We start from the raw sequence: 23,052 nt of genomic DNA, 5'->3' as shown, positions 1-23,052 counted from the left end.
GAAAATGTTCAAAGATTGACTGTGGTGATCAATGCACAACTATGAACAAATGATTGTATATTTTGAAGGATTGTATGTTATATGAATATATCTCAATAAAATTGCATTGAAAAAAAAAAAAGAAGCCACCAAAAAAAGGAGGTAATGGTCATGCATCCAAACAGCCAGTGAGAAAGAAAAACTCAACATCATCTCAAGTGGAAAACACTAGTATCTATCCAGGAATGATATTTGGGAATATATTTTCCCCTATTAGATCACATATATTTTATCCCTTCCTCTTAACTTTGGAATTATGCCATAAATTCTGGCATCATTGGATTGAGAATGCCTTCTTGATCAAACAGGGGAAAAGAAATGGAATAAAATATAATTTCAGTGGCTAAGAGATTTCAAATAGAGTCAAGAGGTCTTTCTGGAGGTTACTCTTATGCAAGCTTTAACCAGATATTGCAAAATACCACAGTATGCCAAACCCCAATCAACAGTATTCTTGAAAACCCTAGGAGTGCCTGGGGATCTACCTAAGGTTCTATAAAAGTTTTCCTTAGTAACTGTTTTTTCAGAAATTAAGGCCTCCAGCTTGATCTTAAGCCAGATAAGCCCTGAAACCCAGAGGTACCAGTCTCTCCAAGAACAACCAGTTTCATCCCTCTACCCCATAAGGTCAACACCCCTTTCCAGCACAAAGAATCTAAAACAGTTATTGCCCAGATATCCAGGAAGACTGAGAGAAAGACCCATGAGAGGGAAGAGGTGTAACTGAGAAATTAGGATTTAACAAATGACTGTGACTATTGACTCATTATATAGGTATTTCTTTTTAGTGTCTGGTGTTACAGAATAGCCAGAAAGAAATACCTGAAAAGTTGTTGAACTGTAATCCAGAAGCCCTGATCTTCATAATGATTTTGTAACTATAAAGCAAAAAAAAAAAAAAAAAAAAAAAGTCAGTTGCCCTTGTTTATGTGGATCTACTTCTAGATGTTTTGTTCTGTTCCACTGGTATCTATATCTATCTCTGGCAATACTACTTTGTCTTAGTTAACCTACTTGTATTGCAAATCTTAAAAGTGGGTAGAGTGTAATTCTAGAGGTCAGTAAGAGGAAGGGGTAGGGGTACGGGATGTTTGGGGTCTTCTGTTTTCTTTATTTCTTTTTCTGCAGTAATGCAAATGTTCTAAAAATGATCACAGTGATGAATACACAAATATGTGATGATATTTTAGGAAAAAAATGGGCAATAGACTTGAACGGACATCTCTCTGAAGAAGATACACAAATGGCCAGAAAACACATGAAAAGATGCTCAACATCATCAGCCATCAGAAAAATGTAAATCAAAACCACAATGAGATACCATTTTACACCCATTAGAATGGCTGCTATTTTAAAAAAACAGAAAATAACAACAGTTAGAGGGTGCACTTACTCCTTGTTTGTGGTACTGTAAAATGGCACAGCTACTGTGGAAAACAGTTTATTAGTTCCTCAGAAAGCTAAGTATAGAACATATGGCCTAGTAATCACTGTACAAGAGTTATTACCAGAAGAACTGAGAGCAGGGAATTGATTTGCACACTGATGCTACCCTTGCATTATTCACAATTATTCGCAACTGCCAAAAGATGGAAAAAACCCAAGTGTCCATGAATCAATGAATGGATAAATAAAATGTGGTGTATATATATACAAGGGAATATTTTTCATTCGTAAAAAGGAATCAAGTCCTGATACATGCAACAACTTGGATTATCCTTGAAGACATAATGTTGAGTGAAATAAGCAAGACACAAAAGGAAAAATATTATATCATTTCACTGATTTGAAACAATTACAAAAAGCAAATTTATAGAGTCAGAATGCAGAACACAGGGCACCAGAGTATGGGGTGGGGATAGGGAATGGGAAATTAAGGCTTAAAATACACTGGGTTACTATTTGGAATGATGTAAATCTTTTCATAATTAATGGTGGTGATGGTAGCACAACATTGTGAACACAATTAACAGCACTGACATATATATTTGAATAAGATGATTAAAAGGAGATATGTTAGATTGTATATATGGTAACAGATTAAAAAATTTTTTAAAAGATCCATAGAACTACACCACAGAAACAGTGGACCCTATGTTAAATAACAGACTTTAATTAATAGTACAATTATAATAATGGGCTGTCATCAATTGTAACAAATGTTCCTCACAATGCAAGGTGTTGGTGCTGGGGTGGTATATAGGAATCGTGTCTTTTATGCATGATTGTTCTGTAAACCCAAAACTTCTCTAATAAATGAAAAAAAAAATTCAGGGGAGAAATTCAGGCTGGAGATTATACAGTCCTCCATAAGCAGGTCATATTTAATTTCCTCAAATAATTTAGCTGGAAGTCATGTAGCTCTTCCTTAAAGTCCTTATTTGAATTTGAAGAACACCATCTAGAACTACTCAAAATTTTCAAAAACATTGTTTATATTTAAAATCTAAGACGTCAGAAACAAGAAAAGAAGGCCTTATTTCTTGGGCTATTTCCCTTAACAATCTTCACCAATTATCCCGGATTTCATCTACTGATGTCACTGACTTTAGTTAAAAAAAGAAATAAAAAAGAGAACAAAGAATAGCAGAGCAGAGAGGGAAAACAAAACATCCCTGATGTCATCTTTTATTTAATATTCATAAAATAGCCACAAATTAACAGTCAACTCAAGACAATTTATTGATTAGTGATTAAACCAGGTCTTACACCAAATCTTGCATTCAGATTTTGCTAGACGGTACTTCTAATTTTAATCCTAAGAGAGAATGTAAATTAGAAAAAGTGGAATATGACTGTTAATAGCCTTCCAACTTTTTTTTCTACTTTCTCCCCTTAGGACTCAAGGTTCCAGTGTACCAATAAATGTTTATTCTATAATTTATTCCCTAAAAGTCTCAAAAAATCCCTAACAATTTAATCAATTCATTTCAAAGGACTGTCTGAATTATATAAGCAAGTTCTAAAAAAACCCAAAGTCTTAAAATCGCCAAAGAAATGCAATAAATACTTACCTTTTATCTCCCATGATAGATGTATTTTGAGTTAAAGAAGTCTAGCTATATTACTATTGCAGACAAACTACTCTTAAATTTAGAACTGTACTGCCAAATAATTAAGCAAAGACAATAAGACATTTGACAAGAATTGAATTGAAAGGAATCAATTAAGTTCATGGTAGAATTTGATTAAAATATAGCCAATGGATACAGCTTTGCTAAACAGATTTTGGTACCAAGAAAGCGGAGTGCTGGTTCTGCAAACACCATAAAAATGTGGAAACAGCTTTGAAATTGCATAATGGGTAAAGGCTGGAAGAATTGTGAGCTGTTTGCTAGAAAAGGCCCAGATTGCTATGAAGAGATTGTTGATAGTGATATAGATGCTAAAGGGACTTCCGATGAGGCCTTAGAAGAAAATGATGAACGTGTCATTGGAAACTGGAGGAAAGGCAACCCTTGTTTTAAAGTGGCAGAGAACTTAGTAAAATTGAGTTCTGACATCAGATGGAAGGCAAAACTTGATAGTGATGAACTTGGATATTTAGCTGAGGAGATTTCCAAGCTAAGTGTGAGAAGGTTTCTCATTACAGCTTACAGTGAAACCTGAGTGGAAAGGGATAAGTTTTGAAATGAACACCTGGGCACAAAGAAATCAGACTTGGATGCTTTGGAAAATTCCAAGCCTATCCAGAACAAAGCTCCATGTGAGGGTTTAATTGAACATGGAACCAGTCAGCAGTTTCTGTGGAAGACAGGATTGGAAATGAAGTTATCCAGAAAGTATCTATGGAAAGTCCTTCTGTCTGATGGATGGATCTATGGGAACTATATGCAAAAACAATGAGTTTTCTGTTAGTTTTTTTTTTTTTTTTAATTTTGAAACAAATTCAAAGTTATAGGAACAGTTGCAAAAACAATACTAACCCCATACACATAATTCCATCATACCCATAGCTCAATCCAGCCACTTTAACATGCTGTCACATCGTTATCTCTTTCCCTCCCTATCATCCATCATCTATTGCTCTGTCTTCTGAACATATGAAAGCTAGCTGCACACATCCTTGAACATACACTATAATTCATGTATACACTTCCCATGAACAAGAACATTCTTTTATGCAATCCCATTAAGCGCAGCTAAGGAGTACAAGAGATTCAACAATGATACAAAGCTTACATTCTATATTTCCTTTACCTTATGTCTCAACTGTGTCCCTTTCAGCCACCTTCCTCTATCCTCCAATCCCATCCAAGTTCAAGCTTGGCATTCAATTGTCATCTATTTAGACTGTCTTTCTTTTGTTTTTTTTTTCCAGTTGTGGAAACATATATACAGCCTAAATCTTCCCATTCCACCCGCTCCCTAGCCTTCCGTTAGTGGGATTAATCACACTTAGAATGTTGTAATGCTCTTTCCCACCATCCATTACTAGAAATTTCCCTTCACCTCAAACATTCATTTCTTAACTCCCCATTGCTCCTTCACCCATTTCTCTTAACCCAAACTCTACATTTCATCTCTATGGTTATATTCTCCGATAATTTCTTTGTGTTTACTGTGGGGCTTAAAATTAACCTCTTAAATCCATATCAATCCTGCTTTTCTTTGATACCACCTTCACTTCAATAGGACACATAAACCACACTCCTACACTCCTCCATTCCCCCACCTTTATACAGTTGTCTAAAATTACATATTTTACATTGAGTTCAAAACCAGTGATTTGTCATTAGAGTTTGTGTATTTTATATCATGTAGGAAGTAAATAGTGGAGTTACAGTTCAAAAATTATTGACTTCTATTTGAATTCCATTGTGGTTGGAGAATGTGCCTTGAGTACATTCAATTTTTTTTTTTTTTTTTTTTTTTAATTTCTTGAGGCTTGTTTTATGTCCCAGCTTATGGTCCCTTCTGGAGAAAGATCCATGATCACCAGAGAAAAATGAGTGTCCTGGTGATTCGGGAAGTAAGGTACTATGTATGTCTTTTAAAATTCTCTATATCTCTTTCTCCTTTCTTTGTCTCTCTGTTGGTAGGGCTCCCTTTAGAATCTGAAGTAGGGCAGGTCTTTTATTGGCAAAGTCTCTCAGCATTTGTTTGTCTGTGAGAAATTTAAGCTCTCCCTCAAATTTGAAGGAGAGTTTTGCTGGATAAAGTATTCTCGGTTGGAAATTTTTCTCTTTCAGAATTTTAAATATGTCATGCCACTGCCTTCTCGCCTCCATGGTGGCCTCTGAGTAGTCACAACTTAGTCTTATGTTGTTTCCTTTGTATGTGGTGAATTGCTTTTCTCTTGCTGCTTTCAGAACTTGCTCCTTCTCTTCAGTATTTGAGAGTCTGATCAGAATATGTCTCGGAGTGGGTTGATTTGGATTTATTCTATTTGGAGTTCACTGGGCATTTATGCTTTGTGTATTTATATTGTGTAGAAGGTTTGGGAAGTTTTCCCCAACAATTTCTTTGAATACTCTTTCTAGACCTTTACCCTTCTCTTCCCCTTCTGGGACACCAATGAGTCTTAAGTTTGGACGTTTTATTTTATCTATCGTATCCCTGAGATCCATTTCAATTTTTTCCATTTTTTTCTCCATTCTTTCTTTTGTTCTTTCATTTTCTGTTCTGTGGACTTCTACGACACTGAGATGTTGTTCAGCTTCCTCTAGTCTTGTATTGTGACTATCCAGAGTCTTTTTAATTTGGCCAACAGTTTCTTTTATTTCCATAAGATCTTCTATTTTTTTATTTACTCTTGCAATGTCTTCTTTATGCTCTTCTAGGGTCTTCTTTATGTCGCTTATATCCTGGGCCATGGTCTTCTTGATGTCCTTTAAATCCTTTGCCATGTTTTCGTTCCTCGATTGTAGTTCTTTGATTAATTGTGTGAGGTACTATGCCTCTTCCGATAACTTGACTTGTGTGTTTGGAATTGGATTCTCCATATCATCTGGTTTTATCACATGCATTGAGATTTTTTGTTGGTTTTGACCTCTTGGCATTTGCTTTGCTTGATAGGGTTCTTTCAAGTTGTAAAAAAAAATACCTATCTAATTTTTCATAAACACAGTTTGGTGACGTACACTTTCTCTAACTAACCAGCAGATGGCATCTGTGAGTCACCTATACCCCTCTGGTCAGTTCTCCACCTTGCCCCCACAGTGTGTGGGGAAATGATTCTTGTGGGGTTCAGTTGGAGAACTCAGTTTGGGTGTGTTGGAGCCGTCCACCCTGAATGTGGGGCGTGTGTACAGGTGGCCAGGGAGGAAGGACAGCTTTAATATTCAAATCCCCCAGGTACCCAAAGATTCAAGGCCACCGCAAGAGTCTAAGCCTTCATTTCAGTTCAGCCCCAGACCCTCTCTCTCGCTGTCCCACAAACCACCGGACTCGGCGTAGTTTCCCTGGGTTCTCTGAGAGGGTCTCCCCGCCCAGCCACCATCCTCCAGGACCTCTGCCGAGGGAATGCCGTGCTATGTCACCAGTGCGCGCAATCCCTCAAGGGAAGCCCTGGGCCGCCAGGCCGTGCCGGGGTGCTTTCAGCCTGATGCAAAAATGGCTGAACAGGGCATCTCAACACCCCCCTCCTTGCACAGTTCCTCCTTCCTAGCTCCGGGACAACTGGCGGGGCTCTGGGCTGTGGGCACGGCCCGAGGCAGGAGTTCATCCAGCCCTCCGGGGAGCCAGCTGCGAGCCACAGGGTTTCTTTCTGCTTCCAGCTCTCCCCTCCATTCCCCCAGCCCCAAGGGTATCTGCAGCGGGCTATCTTCCAGGCCAGACACTGAGTGGCCGACCCAGCTCCCTCTTGCTGTGTTTTACTGCGTGGTTCCCACTATCGCAACTGCAGCCATTCCTGGGTTTTTCCCTTTTTTTTTTTTTAAAAAAAGCCCGTCGGTCTCCAGATGCCAAACCCTGGCTTCCCTAGACCGCCGCGTGGCTGCAGGTCTTCCAGCCAGCTTACTCACTCATTTCAGAATGCAGACTCCCGGTTTCACCAAGTATACAGCCCCTGGGAACTAGCAGACCTTGTCCAGCTGGCGCATCTCTGTAACTAGTATTCTGGATCTCTTTCTGGTTTTTATCTAGTGTTTTTCACGGAGGCGTTTTTTTTTTTTTGCCCTGTCTCACATAGCCACCATGTTAGTTTCCCCCCTTCTGTTAGATTTTTATGGATGGAACCACTGCCAGCCTGGACTTAAAGAGACACGTAAGGGACAAACTGAAGGAAGAATGGTTTCAGGGGCAGCATCATGGAAGCTGAGGTCTGGATCAGAAATATCTCCTTGGGCCAAAAGAGCAGGTCCACCCATGTGTATGGAAAGTGTGAGTCTGCCCGGTGCTTAGAGAGTGCAGCCCTTTCACCCCATTGCTTGGGAAGAGTGCTGCCACCCCAATGCTCACAGAAGGTGGGGCCTATGTCCCAACATTTGTGGAGAAATTGGCCCCGATGCTTGAAGAAGGTGGAGCCTTCAACCCAGTGTTTGAGGAAAGCATGGCTGCTGAGCAAGCACTCGGGAGGGTTGGTGCTGCCATTTCATCAGGCCCAAAGAACAAAACGTTGTTCCGCAGATGACTCTCAGACCTTGAAATCTAAAGGAGTTTGCTGCTTGATTTTGGAATTGTGGGACCCATGACCCCTGTTTTCCTTCCAACTTCTTCCTTCTGGAATGGAACTGTTTATCCTATGCCCATCTCTCCATTGTGTATTGGAAGCAGATAACTTGTTCTTTAGGTTCACAGGTCCACAGAAAGAGGGGAAATGTGCTCCAGGATAGACCACATCCATAACCAGTCTTGATCAGACTTTGTATTAAGCATTGTTTCTGAACTGATTTAAGGCTTTTGGAGTAGTGTGATGGAATGAATGTATGTTGCATATAGAAAGAACATGTCTTTTTTGGGATCCAGAGAGTGGAGTTGGTGACTGGAACCTGTATGTACCCTAGAAAAACATGTTCTTAAAATGAACCCATTCCTGTGGGTGTGAACCCATTGTAAGTAGGACCTTTTGATGAGGTTACTCAGTTAAGGTGCGGGTCAATAAGACTGAATCTTAATTCTACCACTGGAATCCTTTTCGTAGAATGAAATTCTGACCCACAAGAAGCAAGAAGCTGAACATCAACAAAATCCAGAAGAGAATGAGCAACTAGGAGATGCCGCCATGTGCCTTGCTATATGATAAGCTAAGAACCAAAGTTCACCAGCAGCCAGCCCCAGAATGCCACAGTCTTCAGGAAGAAAGCACCACCGTGATAATACCTTGATTTAGACTTTTTCCCAGCCTCAAACTGTGAACAAATAAATCCCCATTGTTTAACCAGACCCATTTCATGGTATTTGCTTGAGCAGCCTAGGTAACTAAAACAGTCACTGAGCATCAAGTACATTGTATCTCTGTTTCTACAGGAGTATGTATCACCTAGAATCAACAAGTCAATATACATTCAATCATTAAGTCACGAATCCCATCTACCAAATACTAATTTGGCATTAATTCAATAGAAAATGATCCATTTTCCTACATTCATTCACCAATTACTGAGTTTCAACTCTATCCCAGACACAGGATAGCAGAGGGCACATATATAAAAAATATAGTTCCTGCCCCCAAGGAGGGCACAGTCTTGTTGATGAGATACATTAGACCAGTGGCTTTCTGCCCTTATATCTCCTAAAATAATTCTGAAAACCTGTGTCCCACACACACATTTTAAGTTGCTATCTATAATTTTCTACATAAATTTAAATGTTTGTTCCTTGTTAATAGATGATGAAATTATTAAACATGTCATAAGATGAAATGCAATGAAAATTAACTATAGTGGGAATGAATATTTTACTTAAAAGTTTTATATAAATTTACTGAGCAAATTACACAAATCTGAAATGAAACTAAGCACATAAAATTTTAACCACAACTTTAGCCAGTATACATCAAAAATCCTGTAGTATTTGTTCCAGCTGCATATGAAAATTGGCTTAATTATACTGCTTCAGCTATTCAGAAAATTTCAATGCAGGCCAAAATACCCTCTTTATCATACTAAGTTTCACCCTTACCAGAAATACAAAAAATAAAAGAAAGATCAAAATCCTGTTTGTTTAAGTTTCCTTGATTAATCATTAAAGGATGTTTCTCAGAAACCAATACTTTCATTTATTCTTTTGTTTGGTGCCCAGGAGCTTTTTATGCCCCAGTGCCAAGTACTATAGTAAGATTTGGGGTGGATGAGGGTGTGCCCTTCTTTTGCACAGTAATATATGTATTATTATGAATACAGAATTGCTCTCAGCCAGACCAATATTAGTAAAGAGTATATACAGAAATTGAGGATCTGGACTTTGACTCCACCAAAACTATCCATGCATACTCCTCAGGAAGATAAACTCCCAATGTTCTGGGTACCCCAGTTAGAAAATCACTGGAGAAACAACCAGTCATAAAACAACATGATAAATGCTATGTAGAAGATACTATGAGAACACCAAAATGGGTCACTCAATTTAGGCTGATGAAAGGGGAGCAGACCATTCAGGCAAGGCTTACATGAGGAAGAAAATGTTGGCACTGAGTCTTCAAGTTAAATCTGATTCAACAATATGGATGTTAACTGAGATTATACCAGACAGTGCACTTGCTGTATTTTAAGGCATGATTCCCTGTTTTCATGACACATGCAGCCTAGAGATGAGTATTCTTATTCTTCTTATTATTTGTTGATTACTGTCTAACAGGAGCTTTAGAAATATTATTTCTAATACAAACAATAACCCTGACAGATGGGTACACTTCTGCCTCTTTTAACACAAAGTATATGAGGCTCAGAGTTATTAAGTGGACTGTCTAGAGTCATATAATTAATAAATGGTAGAGCTGGGATTCAACCAAAATCATTCTGACAAATCCTGTACCACATACTGCTTTATATCAGTCACTTAAATAAGAGGTAGAGGCTAGGAAGGGAAGTGGACTTAGTTGTGATTTGACAAAGTCAGAAGGGAATAAAAAGCCTTCTCCTGCCCATCTCTTGAAGAACTGCTAGAATTTCAAGACTGAGTATTGAAGGGTAGCAAAAGATGAGAGCAATGAGTTATTCACTGTAAATTAGTGGACAAAATGAAAGTAAATAATAGGCATTATTAAAAAAGAGAATTTAAAGGTTTTTTTTTTTTTTTTCACCTTCAGTTCTATTGAAGGGTAAGAGACGCAAGATGAGTCAAAAATGACTGGGTGGCTGGGTCTCTGCCAAGATGGAGGATAGAGAAAGAGGGAGACACTTTGGAAAGGGGAGCTGGGGAGAAAAGATGGATATAGTTTTGGACATGATGAACTTGAGATATCTGTGGTGTATACTTAAATATACTGTTTTAAAATACCAGGGAGAGATAAAGTTTGGATCAATTCAATAGCCTTTATCTGGTTTTCCTTATTCAAATCTTGCTGCCATATAGTCTATTCCCAACACAGAAGCCAAAGTGATCAATTCAAAACATCACTCAGACCATATTAAACCTCTTCTCAAAACTATGTACAGCTTCCCATTTTACTCGAGTAAAAACCAAAGTCCCTATCAAAGTCCACAGAGCCCTACTTGACCTGCTTCCCCATGATGTCTCCAGTACAATCTACCAATCCCCCCACCCCATTTTCTCAGTTCCAGTCCACTTGTCTTCTTCCTTTTCCTTAAATATGCCTGATGTACATCTGTTCCTCATCTAGTATGTTCTTTCCCCAGAAAGCTGCATGGCTAACTCTGTCACCTTTTTCAAGTCTCTCTTCAACTGGCATCTTCTGAGTGAGCACTACCCTTTACCATACTATTTAAAATCACCAACTTCCTTTTTCATTATGTTGTTATTGCTTATCTTCTCCTGCTAGAAGGTAAGTTCAATGATAGCACAGATTACAGACTAACTTAATCAGAAATGAATATGACAGATTTATCTAACACCATGAAGAATGAGACACTCCTTGGGATATGGGTACAAAGAAAATATTAGTCATCTAAGCTTGTTCTCATTTTGCAAAAAGATCCAAGAGAATATGTGACTTTCAGTGTGAATGAGGACAAAAATCAATTCTGCAAAACTAGTTAGATATAAGCTATAGAGAGTTCTCTCTTCTTTCTTCCTTTATACACCTACTATTAGTTATATCATATACAAAAGCACTTAAGCTAACTCTAAGATTCTTTGTTCTCAAGTAATAAATACTGTGGGCTCCAGGGACTTCACTGGAAAATCATTCATAAATCCACTAACCTTTACTGCTGCCAGTTTATCATCTAAGTACTTATCCGTTATTAGTTTGGGAAGTATTGACTGCACAATTAATAAATAGGTCATTTGTTCTTTTCAACTGGAACAATGTTGTATATAATGAGAAAAAGAGAAATACTAAATAAGCAAACCTGAGTAAAGAATGTGCGTCCTTTTTAACTTTCACTTGACATAATATCAAACTACCGCCAAACTAAAGAAAACTGCTTTATCATTCATAAATAAAATGGTTCTGAAATTCATAGTGCAGAGAATACACATAACTAGAACCAATAAGAAAACAAGGAAATAAAAGAATGGAAAATATCAGGAATATCAAGTTATTTTACAAATTTTTAAGTTATAGTTGTGCTAATTTGACTTACATTAAAATTTCACTAATTTCTCTTTATGCTGCATAATAATAGCTGAGTTTCCAGCTATGTATCAGTATTTCCAGTTGTTTTTCTCCTAGAGCAAACATATATTTATATAATTATAATACTAAGGAAAATCTCAAAAGGGTTTTTGATAAACTAAATATTTATTTGCAATATATTTTCAACTTTGAAAAGGTTTGCAATTCTTAAAATCATTATATCCCTTTAGTCTCAATTTTTTAAAGTTAAAAAAGTAACCCTCATTAATTCACATTTTCTATCACCCCAAAATGGAAATTAGAATGAAGGTCTATGTAACAACAAGACTCTGGATGAGAATTCTAAGTTCCACTAATATCTGGATGGTTCTAATATCCAGATAATGGATCATTATCCAACATTTCAAATAGCTGTTTTCTTACATCATAAAGATGGAGTTGAACTCTCAATATTGTTTCTTTTTTATGAATGACTCATTAAAGTATATTTTCACTCATACAGACATACATCAGTAGCATTGTGACATTAACAAAATATTTATTTCTAGAAAAAATTACAGTAAGTAATTTTGCTAAGTAGGGGAACTGAAATCTTGACAGTACCACGTGTCCTCTCCAAGGCAGGGAGGGTCACACCAGAGGCCCTGAATCCATCAACACTAAAGGGATTTATGTAAAGTGAAAGGAGGGAAGGAAATATTGGGGCTTTCCTAAAACAAGGTAAAGCCACACATTTCTTAGGATGGAAAAGGGGGAAATTCCATTCAGGAAGGATTCAGCAAAGACCAGCAAAGACCAAATCAATGGGGGAAGAGAATACCTGTCTATCAGATTTAAGCTACCTTTTCTATTACTCATTAATCATATGGCAATAGCTTGTAAAAATATCACTGAATGAATTTATTTAATTAGGCAATGGAAGTAAGATTATACATTAAGTCTGATCATTCATGAAAGAAAACAAACAACACAACATTGATTTATTTCACTGCTCCATGACGAATCTGTTTTCATATAGAAGCTTTAAATAATAGGCTAAGGGATATAATTATCCATTTTAATGCCATCTTTTTCTTATCAAAATTATTTCAAAAAGATGAAATAGGAAGAAAATAATAAAGCAAATTAATTTTAACACAAAATGAATGAGACATCCATTACTCCTGACTGGTTCACAAAAAAGTAATTGTTTCTATAAGCTGTCCTGATTTGCAGGTCATGAAATCTTCTTGAAATGGTGGGTCAAAAATAGCTAAGGAATAATGTAGAAAAAGAAGACTAAAAATGAAAAAAAATCACTTTTACTTCTGTCTTTTGGTGCATCTGAATACTGTCATATACTAGAGCTAATTAAATTAGACTTTGAGATGGACTGAAGCAATCAGATTTCCAGTGTTTGAAAGATGTAATTTCATTAGACTACTTTGGAGCAGGTGAAAACTGCAGAGAAATGCACTATGGTGTTTTTCCCTCTAATTTGCTTTATTCTGGTATTAGGCCTAAATTGAGCAAGAACAGAGCTGGAACTGGGCTGAAGATAGATGGGTGGTAAAGGTAAAAAAAAGTAAGACTACAGAACATCCTTAGACATTTTTTTTTTCAAGACCCAATAAAGAGGAAAAATTATGTTAAGAAATAGCAGGTCAATTTTATAATCAATCTGCTTGATTTTTTGTTTTACTTTATTTTAAAGGGAATCTGTATTGACTCACTGAATCATAATAATTGTTTTGTATAAATATCTGTGTTCCAAACATGTACAAACCACTATTCATACCTTGCTTACAAAACACCAGAAGAGAACATGAAAGAATCCTGCAGAGATTTTGAAGCAGGATACATTCAGATAAAGCATGTTTCCTCAAAACATGTCTTCGGGGTCAAGTGATCCATGCTGATATGGTAAAACCTTCCCTCTTATGCTCTAACTCCTAATGGAATGTACAAATCTAACAACTCAAGTTTATGTATCACACTAAAGTTTTAACAAGTGCTCTTTCATATGTTATCTCATTTGATCATCAGGACCAGCCAATGAGCTAGGCTTCATTATCTCTACTTTCCTTACAAGGAAACTGAAGTTAAAATCAGGTAAGGGAATAGTCCAACATGTCAAAGTTTGAAAGAAAGAGAGAGAAACTGAATTCAGGTCTTCTCACATTAAATCCTGGGCTCTTACTACTGTATCTTTCAGTAATACCACAGGGGCACATCTCATAAAAATCATTTTCCTATGGGGGAAAAAAAAAATTTCTAGGTGACAGAATGAAGTCTTCCCATTTGGGGCATATGTATTTGGGTTCATAATCATGCATACATGCATATACACAAATACACACAAGAAGACAAAGACAGACATATACAAGTATAAAGCTCCTGCTTCTGTAACCCCAGTTTTTTGGTTAATGAAGGGTTCTACTTCTGCTCTCTCCTATTTCCAATTAGTTACTAAATACTCAAGATATTATCTTTGAAACATCTCTTAAGTTTGTCTCCTCCTCTCCTTTTCCTGTTATTGCCAAAATTCAGACTTACTTTTACCTTGAATATTGAAATGACCACAATTTAGTCACACACTTACCACTCTCCTTTCTCCTCCATCAATCTTTTACACTGCTACTACTACACTTAAAAAAAGTTCCACAACTCCACCTCCTCCTACCTACAGCAAAGGATCCAAACTTCTCAGCATAGAATATAGGCTTCTACACCATCTTGACCTGGTCCTACCCTTTCAGTTTCATTTACCCTTTCCTCGCAACACAAATCCCACATTACACTCTCCTAACACATCAAACCATGTTTATTAGAAATGTTATATGCAGCAGGTCCATATTTCTGTGTCTCTGTATAGAATGACTCTCTAAACCTTTATTTCTTTGGAGGAACTTTTAAACCTGTGCAGAACTAGATGTAAATACGCAAGCAGATTCAAATTAGAAGGAAAACTTCTTTCAATGCTTTAACTGGTATCAAAACTGCTTGCTTGGTGTCTCCTTAGAAATGTACCAATTACTTGATTTGCAGCACTGATAGTGTTTCCTCCTAAAAATAGCAGGGAAAAGCATGTACCAGTTCCAGGCTGCCAGCTGTGACAATGCTGTGCATTTCAATATGATATTTTAAAGCCTGGCTATCATTTCTGGCCTGGGCACCTCCTCTTCTATCTCTATGTGTTTTCAAACTTTGTGCCAGAAAATGAGGCACTGCATGATTCCTTAGCATGTATGAAAATATGTTCATTTCAACTGCATGAGTGTTTTTTGAAAGACCTACTTAGACTAGCTTTCAGGTATAATTATGGATAGTTATATTGGAGAGATTTTGAAGTAGGAAACATTCTGATAAAGCAAACCTAAATCATACTTAAGTGCTTAAATTATGACAATAGTACCCATGAGACTAACAGGGTCTCTACATAGAGAATGTTAAATATTTATGTGCCTAAGGATTGTGAATTTTCTTTTAGGCAGAATAACAGTTCAAAGTACACCCACATTATTACTGGATTTACTGGCAATCTGTATCAATTAAAAGCTGTATTTTAAAACATGTATCAGGTGTTACTGGAAAATGTATCTCTCTGAATAGCTCTGGTGAAAAGTTTATCAAAAAGAGTAAGTGATGTTTAAAAAGTCCCAAGTGAGTGATGAAAACCTTGTAGAGATGACAAACCATGTATCAGTTGAAAGCCAGTGCTCAGCCTTATTGGCACCAATGATGTTTTCCTAATTTCCTCAGTATGCATAACATTAAACCCTCTCCCCCAGTTGGCCTGGGATACCCTTATTTGTGGCTTTATTCTATTAAAAACTAATTAAACTTACTTATATTCCTGACAAATCCATTTTATAATTTTAATTACCAGTCCTACTGCTTTTTGTGGAATATTTCTCTTTCATATTTATTTTGTTCTATTCAACAAATGTTTGTTGAGTGCCTGCTATGGGACTGGACTATAAACACAAACACTATTCTCCATGAGGCTAGAGGCTGGTGAGCCAGACCATTACAATTCAATATGGCAGTGGCCATGATGCAAACATACAAAGCAGAGAAAATAGAACCTTTCCCAAGGACTGAGCTCACGGTAGGCTTTTGGGAGGAGAAGGAGATACCTGAGTTCTTAAAATGTAAGAAATTAATCAGAAAGGAAATGAGGCAGTTTGGGTAAGGGTAAGACCCAAAACATGGTCATGGAGTGAGAACCTTAAGTGGTTCAGGCTCAATGTCACTGCCCTTGAATTTTCAGTACTGAAGTTGCACATTTCTAAGTTTATTTCCTATTATGGACTGAACTGTGTTCCCCAAAGTAATATGTTTAAGTGCTAACCCTCGGTCCTGTGAACATGGACCTATTTGGATAGAAATACTTGGATCTCTGATAATGTTACTAGTCAAATTGAGGCCAAACTGGACTAGAGTGTGTTGAAGCCTGTCGTATCTGGTATCCTCATAAGAAGAAGAAATTTGTAAACACATGGAGACAGACAGAGGGGAGAATGCCCTGTGTCAACTGAGAACACCATGGATTGCTGGAAAACCACAAGAAGCTAGGAAGAGGCAAGGAAGAAACTTCTCGAGTCCAGAACTATCAGACAACAAATATCTGTTTGTGGTACTTTGTTACAGCAGCCCTAAGAAACTAAGACATTTCCCTTCTGTCTGTCAACACTGCCACTCATTTTATCCTATGTCTTTATTCTAATTTTTAAAGTGTGACTCCATGTATTTTTTGGAGAGAAGAAAATACAGTTATACATATTGCCACCACCAGTTTTCAATCAACATTTTTAATCATTTACTCAAGAAATATTTATTGAGCCAGTACTATGTAAGAGCTCTGGTTTTAGGTGCTGGGAATGTGATGGTGCGCCAAACGTGCCATGTCTTTGCTTCACGGAATTTACATTCTAGTATCTCATGGCAAAAAATTCAATAACAAAAAGAAAAAAGAAAAATGGGATGATGCTCCGGAAAGAAAACCTTACAGAAAGGGGTTAATTAAAGGCCTTGCCGAAGCAAAGCTCTTCAAACTGACACTTCAATGATGAGAAGGAACCAGCCATATAAAATTCTATAGGAAGAGCATTCCAGGCAGAAGAAATTGCTAACCTTTGAAAAGCCCTTGGGTAAGAATATTCTTGATATTCAAGTGACCAAGAAAAGAGGATGGGGGAAGGAGATAAGGTAAAAAAAAATTAGATGGTGGCTGAATGGTGTGAGGATTTTTAGGCCAGTGGTTCTCATATAGCGCTACATATTAGAATCATCTGAGATGCTTTTAAACATTTCAGATGTCCAGATCATCCCCCAGAACAATTAAACAAGAATCTTTGGAGTAGGATCCATATTCTTTAAAGGTCTCCCTGTGATTCTGACATGCAGTCAAAGTTGAGAAGCACTATTTTAGGCCATGGTAAGAAGTTTAAATTTTAGTTTAGTTACAATAAGCAGCCATTGAGAGATTAAAATTTCCAAAAATTCAAATAATTTAGGTGAAAATGTGTTCTTTTAAAAATACTCAATGCAATTATATCCATTTCAGATTCACTGCTCTTATGCATTTTCCATTAACACTCTCAAATGTATTTTGCTTATAATTTGTGAATAAATTTGATATCTGATGAGAGGAAAAAAGATACAGGAAACATTTGAAATAGTATCTTAATTTTACTTCCATCATTCTTTTTGATTACTTGTAACATGGACTACAGGGATTCCACTAGTGTGGGTACTAAATTCCATCTGCACATCATTTTGCAGCATAAATTTCTGACAAGTTTACCTCCTGTAGCTGCACAACTCAACTGGGAAATATTCTTTGAGGAGAAGCAGGTTGATTTACTAGGACTACCACAACCTGAGAATCATTGTGGGTTAAAATATTTTAGGTGCATTTATCAGGTACAGTTGACATTTCTATTTGTCAAATAAACACACTCAAATACCTTTCCTTGGAGTGCATTTAATAGAAAATAAGGTTTTATAATTGTAATAAAAGTTTCATATTGACTTTTGGTGTCAACTTAGATTCTTATTTTCCATAACAGCTAATAATCATGCATAAACAAAGCAACCTAAATTAAATTGTAAGAAAAGCAAAAGCAATCAAATACTGGCCACATTTCAGGAAAGCAAACCAATCAGCTAAAAACTGATTTATCCTCCAGTGATGCTATAGACTTTCCAGATTTCCACTGATAAAGCATCTCCAGGAGCATCTATTAGCATATTAAAATATGCTAATTATTTAGAGGAATTTTAGTAAAAACATTTAAAGCACTCAATAGAAGATGCTTTTAATGCTACTCTATTTAATTACCCAAAATAATATTTTATCAAAGTTGTAATATAAATAGCACACTAACACCGATTTTTCTCTAAAGGAATTTTAAGGCAATAGATAATTTTTCTACACATTCCATTTGTCCCAGAATTCACAGCATGTGAGTTAAAATGAATGACAACTTCTAATGAAACCTTTCTCCTTAAAGATCAATCTGATAAAGCCAACCAAGATGTAATCTATCTCAAAACAGTCTTTGCATTCTTTCTGTAGTTTCACTAAAATCTGTATTCTTTTTTTTTTTTTTTTTTTAAATCTGTATTCTTAATTTGTAATAGGTACCCTGTCTTTCCTTTCTTAGTAGATTACACCATAATTGAAATCAGGAGCTATGTCTCATGTATTTTTGTATGTCCACAGTACCTTTCTTGGTAGTGTTAAACAATGAATGAATGAATCAATGAATAATAAAGAGTTATCAATCTCCTACTGTTGAATGGAAGAAATATAAAAGTAGCCCAATGATGGTATAAGCTTACGCAAATATACATTACCATTTGCAAGCCCTGACTGCCATTGCCTCCCCCCTTGGTAAAAGAAGAGAAATGAGAAAGACTTGAAAATGTGAAATGAGTAGCACTGCTATGTTCCAAACAAGAAGGGTAAGGCCAATGAGAAAGAGGACTCCTCTTTCTCAAAGCAAAAATAAAATTGGGCCATAAATTCATTTACTCACTCATTCCTTCAGCAAATCATTTTGAATACCTAATATCTGCCAGGTACCTAACATATAAAAATAAGATATAATCTCTGCCTCCAAGTAGCACACAGTCAAAATCTGTAATACAAAGTAGTAAGTGCAATGCAAGAGCTATGCATATGTGATAAGATTTAAATATCTAATTTATTGGGGGAGAAAGAATGGCTATGGAACTAAGTCTTAACAGTGTGAACAGGAATCAGTTCAGAAGAAGGTAGGGAAGAGAACCATTTGAGAAAGAGGGCGGAGCAAATGCACAGCTGTCAGAAATAGTATAGTCTGTGCAAGGAATGACAAGCAAGTCTCTGCTCCTGGAGCAGAGGCTGTGGTGCAGGGAGAGTCAGAAGACAGGTAGACAGGGAGGGAGGGCTTGACCACTGAGGGCCGGATCTGTCAGGAAAAGGTACCTCAATTTTATCTGTGAGGCAATGGGAAGCCACTGAGCAATTTTAAGAAGCAGAGGGGAACAATAAAATTTGCAGAGTTATATGGAAGATGGATGTAGAAATGGAAGGAGGAGACACTTATGAGGCAAGCAGAAATATATGCAGGTGAAAAGGACTGTTTTAAAATTACTAATGAATTTTGGTTTATCTGACCCTGCACAATGCTGAACACATGTACTACTAGGAAAAATCAATGAATTGCAGACTTTGAAAGCAAATACACTTTATAATCTGGGTAGACAACTGAAAGTCAAGCTGAGTTTTCATAAATGAATAATAAACTAAATAGCAAACTATAAATTGTTACATATGTTTCAAGGTATAGATGATGTAAGTTTAAATGATTTCAAAATATTTTTATTAAAATCAGACAATCTAATTATCTGCCCACCAAACATTACTTTTATGATCCAGTTTTCAACATTTTTCATACTATCTTTCTCTTTATGTTTCACACTGTTTACCTAATGGTCTAACTTCTTTTCTTTGAAAAACAATTCAATAGTCTTTAAAATCAGGTTGTAAATAAAAGAACAAATATAATGACAATTTCATTAGGCTTCTTACCAGATATCATAGTATATCACCAGAGTTTACCTGAGGGTGAACTGTTGAGGCAAAATTATGGCTATGACAGGGAATAAACAATCCTATGTTGGAACGTATTATAATCACACTTTTCATATATATTAGAACATCAACCAAACTATACTTAGCAATCCATTTGAGAAACACTGCTTCAATTTTGTGATAACTGAATTTTCATTGTCAGTAGGCCAGGCTGATTGCTAAAAAGGGGCATGCGTTCATAGGTACAATAATTGAAAAGAACTGTGATGACATGTTCTGGTATTTTCCATTCACTTTACATTACCTTTTATCCTTTTAAGATGGCTAAATGGAACCTGGTCCCACAACTCTGTAATGGTAGATTCATGATTCACACAGGTAGCTGTTTTCTGGTCCTTGGCTTTCACGCTGCTGTATGCTGGCTCTCCCACAAAAACTAGCTAGATAGTAGTATTGTTCGTGAAAGCAGAGGGGAAACCAGAGTAATAAGATGCAGCAAACAGGATCCAGCCTATGCTGACTAAACATCTGAACAGTCAACATTTTCCCAAATCACATGTGGCCCACATATGTAGTGACAGCAAATGAACTAACGTGGTATGGGCAAGAAGAAACGTGATGCTGGGAGCTGCACATTTGTCACCTTTAATGAAGTTTTCACTGTTCGTATTCATGAAGTTTGAACCATATGGTTCTTGATATTTTAAAAAAGATTAATGTTAAGAATCATTGGAAAAATCTGTCAATACTTATGTATATCTAGGTTTCAGGAAGAGATGTAATTTCTCTTCATTTTTAAGGACCATTTTTCTTTTTTCTTACTAAAACACAAGGTTTCAATAGCTGGCCAGTTAAAATTATTTCCATTCATAAATTCTGCATGTCTGAGACTTGATACAACTTAAAACATGCACCACCCACAATCATAATTTTGGCTTTTCCAAGAGAAAAACAGCAAATTTAAATTACCATTTAATGCTATAACTAGAAATCCACTAAAATAGCAAAATTTGAGGGTGTTAAGTTTAAGGTGTGTGTGTGTGTGTGTGTGTGTGTGTGTGTGTGTATTTAACATGAAAGGCTCTCTATCTCTATTTATGTCTATTCCTGTATTTCTAGAAGTTTGGAGTTAAGCTATAAAGAGTGTATACAAGGAAGTGTGGCAGATTTTATTTTCCAAGGATAGCCATAACAATATATACTATTCCAAATGCTCTTCTTACAATGTGTCCTTGAGATTCCTCCCATTGAGAAGCTCAGGCTTTCTTGGCAGCAGCTTTCCTCATAGCAACCAGGACATGGCTCAGCTCTTCTCTCTTCTTCTTGGCATGGATGTGTATCCCCACCCTTTTCTTGATGAATTTGAGGGCTCATTGTCCTCGGAGACCTTGAGCAGCTTCTTGGCACACCATCATGGCCACACCTTTCAGACCATGTCCCACATGAACTTGATGTGTTTGGTAAGGCACCCATGGCAACGACTGTGCCTCAGCTTCTTCATGTTCTTAGTCATCTCCTGCCCTCGTTGAGGCCCACAGTCATGGGTTAGCACAGAGGCATGGCTCCCGCTCCTGCTCCTTAATGGCAGCCAGGGCCAAAGGGCTCACCTTGAAATTTTGACAACAGCAGAACTGAAGCTATAAGATTTCAGAGACTAAATCAGAAAAGTCAATGCAGCTTTCACCTTGCTCACTGGAATGCTCACTCTTGAAGCACCCAGCCATTAGCTGTATGACTGCCTTGAGGTGGCCATGCTGTGAGGAAGCCCAAATTAGCCCATGTGACGAGAGCACATGGTCAGGTCCTGAGACTACATGAAAAGAGAACAAGGTAGTCACAGACTGTTCCAACTCCAGTCATCTGACTGCAAATGCCTGAGAGAATCTGAGCTAGAACAAATAGTTAAACACTAACACAAATTCGTAACTCACAGGAACTGTGAGAGATAATATAATTGCTGTTGTTTTAAACCACTACAGATTGGAGTGATTTTTTTATACAGCTAGAGATAACAGAAGCAGAAAGTACCAATTATCACATTTCATTTTGATTATATATAGCAAATGACACAAAAATTAGTAAAAATAGGATTAGATACTCTAACAAAAGCTTACAAAGAAAAGTAAAACTTCAACATTCTCTTTTAAAGACACTATCTTGAAACATTAAGGTGAACTCATTAAACAAAACAAAAAAGATGACACAGATTGAACTTCATGGTATTTAAGAAAAGCAGAATATTATAGAGAGTGCTTATATTTGGTCACTAACTTACCCAAGTCCTCAAACAAGGACCTGAATCTCTGAGAACCCTTGAGAATGCTTTCTCAATGGAGTTAGTTGCTTTGCACTTTTTCACACCCAGGCAATATTCTGGTAATACCCGGCAAAATGCCAAAGCCCACATCCTGAGGAGCCCCTGGAGCCTGGAGTAGCAGTCCCAACATTTATTTTTGCACTTTAAGTAAGAAGCCAGAATCTTCCTCCCTGTGAAGTCTACCGGCTCTTGAGAGTTAGTGAGCTGGTCTCCTGGCTAATTTTTGGTGCTATATGAGATCCATATGAATCAGGGTAGAATTGAGAAAAAAGAAAGTGCCAGATTCCAAAGCATTTGTCCGAAACACTTTATAGTCTCTTTCCCTTAGTTGTTCTATCACTAGGTAATATTAAACATGTCTATGTGTGTGTTTGAAGGGAGGGGCAGGCAATTATCTGCAGTTACATAAATTAGCAAATGCTGGCAGTCTGATAATATGTTCCCTGGCCTCTGCTAGTACATTTTGGGACATAAAGAATAAAAATACATGAACCCTCAAGCAGACTTTAATGTAGCTGGGATGTGACTAACAAAAACAAAAGAGAAAGTCAACATAAAATAAAGCAATCAAGTGCTAAATTGTGGTATGATGGTTAGGCTTCAAAGGAAAAAGGAAGGATCACAGCAAGGATATCAAGATAGGATCGTAAACAGAGTCTGCAAGTGGCAAACAGTAGGTAGGTCCATCTGACTGCCCCAACGATTTGGTGACAGAGTTGGGAAAGGGATGAGGAATGCATGAAAAGATCAGAAAATTGGGAGACCTGCAAGCTAAGAAAGACTAGAGGGAGTCTGTAAAGGTTACTGAAAAAAAGATTCAATGTGGATAAAGTGATATTTGAAATAACTATTCTATAAAAACTACATGCTAAAAAAAGTACATAAATAAAATTAAGGGATAAATAAATAAATAATAGGCTAGGGATAGTGTCTTTTTATAAAAATGACAAAAGTCTTAATTACATTAATTTACGAAGCACACCTACAAAT

General features: G+C 36.9%; 1 protein-coding gene and 1 pseudogene across 7 annotated transcripts in view; both read right to left on the bottom strand.

The window, feature by feature from the left end:
• BMPR1B (bone morphogenetic protein receptor type 1B) overlaps positions 1-23,052 on the bottom strand; it is a 427,170-nt gene that overhangs the window by 173,094 nt on the left and 231,024 nt on the right. The gene's annotated exons all lie outside the window — the stretch shown is intronic.
• Positions 20,905-21,305, bottom strand: LOC119529666 (annotated as a pseudogene).

Source organism: Choloepus didactylus, chromosome 3, assembly GCF_015220235.1.
Source record: "Choloepus didactylus isolate mChoDid1 chromosome 3, mChoDid1.pri, whole genome shotgun sequence".
In the NCBI taxonomy this organism is placed as follows: domain Eukaryota; kingdom Metazoa; phylum Chordata; class Mammalia; order Pilosa; family Megalonychidae; genus Choloepus; species Choloepus didactylus.
The sequence above is the reverse complement of the archived record's forward strand: the minus strand, read 5'-3'. Positions and strand labels throughout refer to the sequence as shown.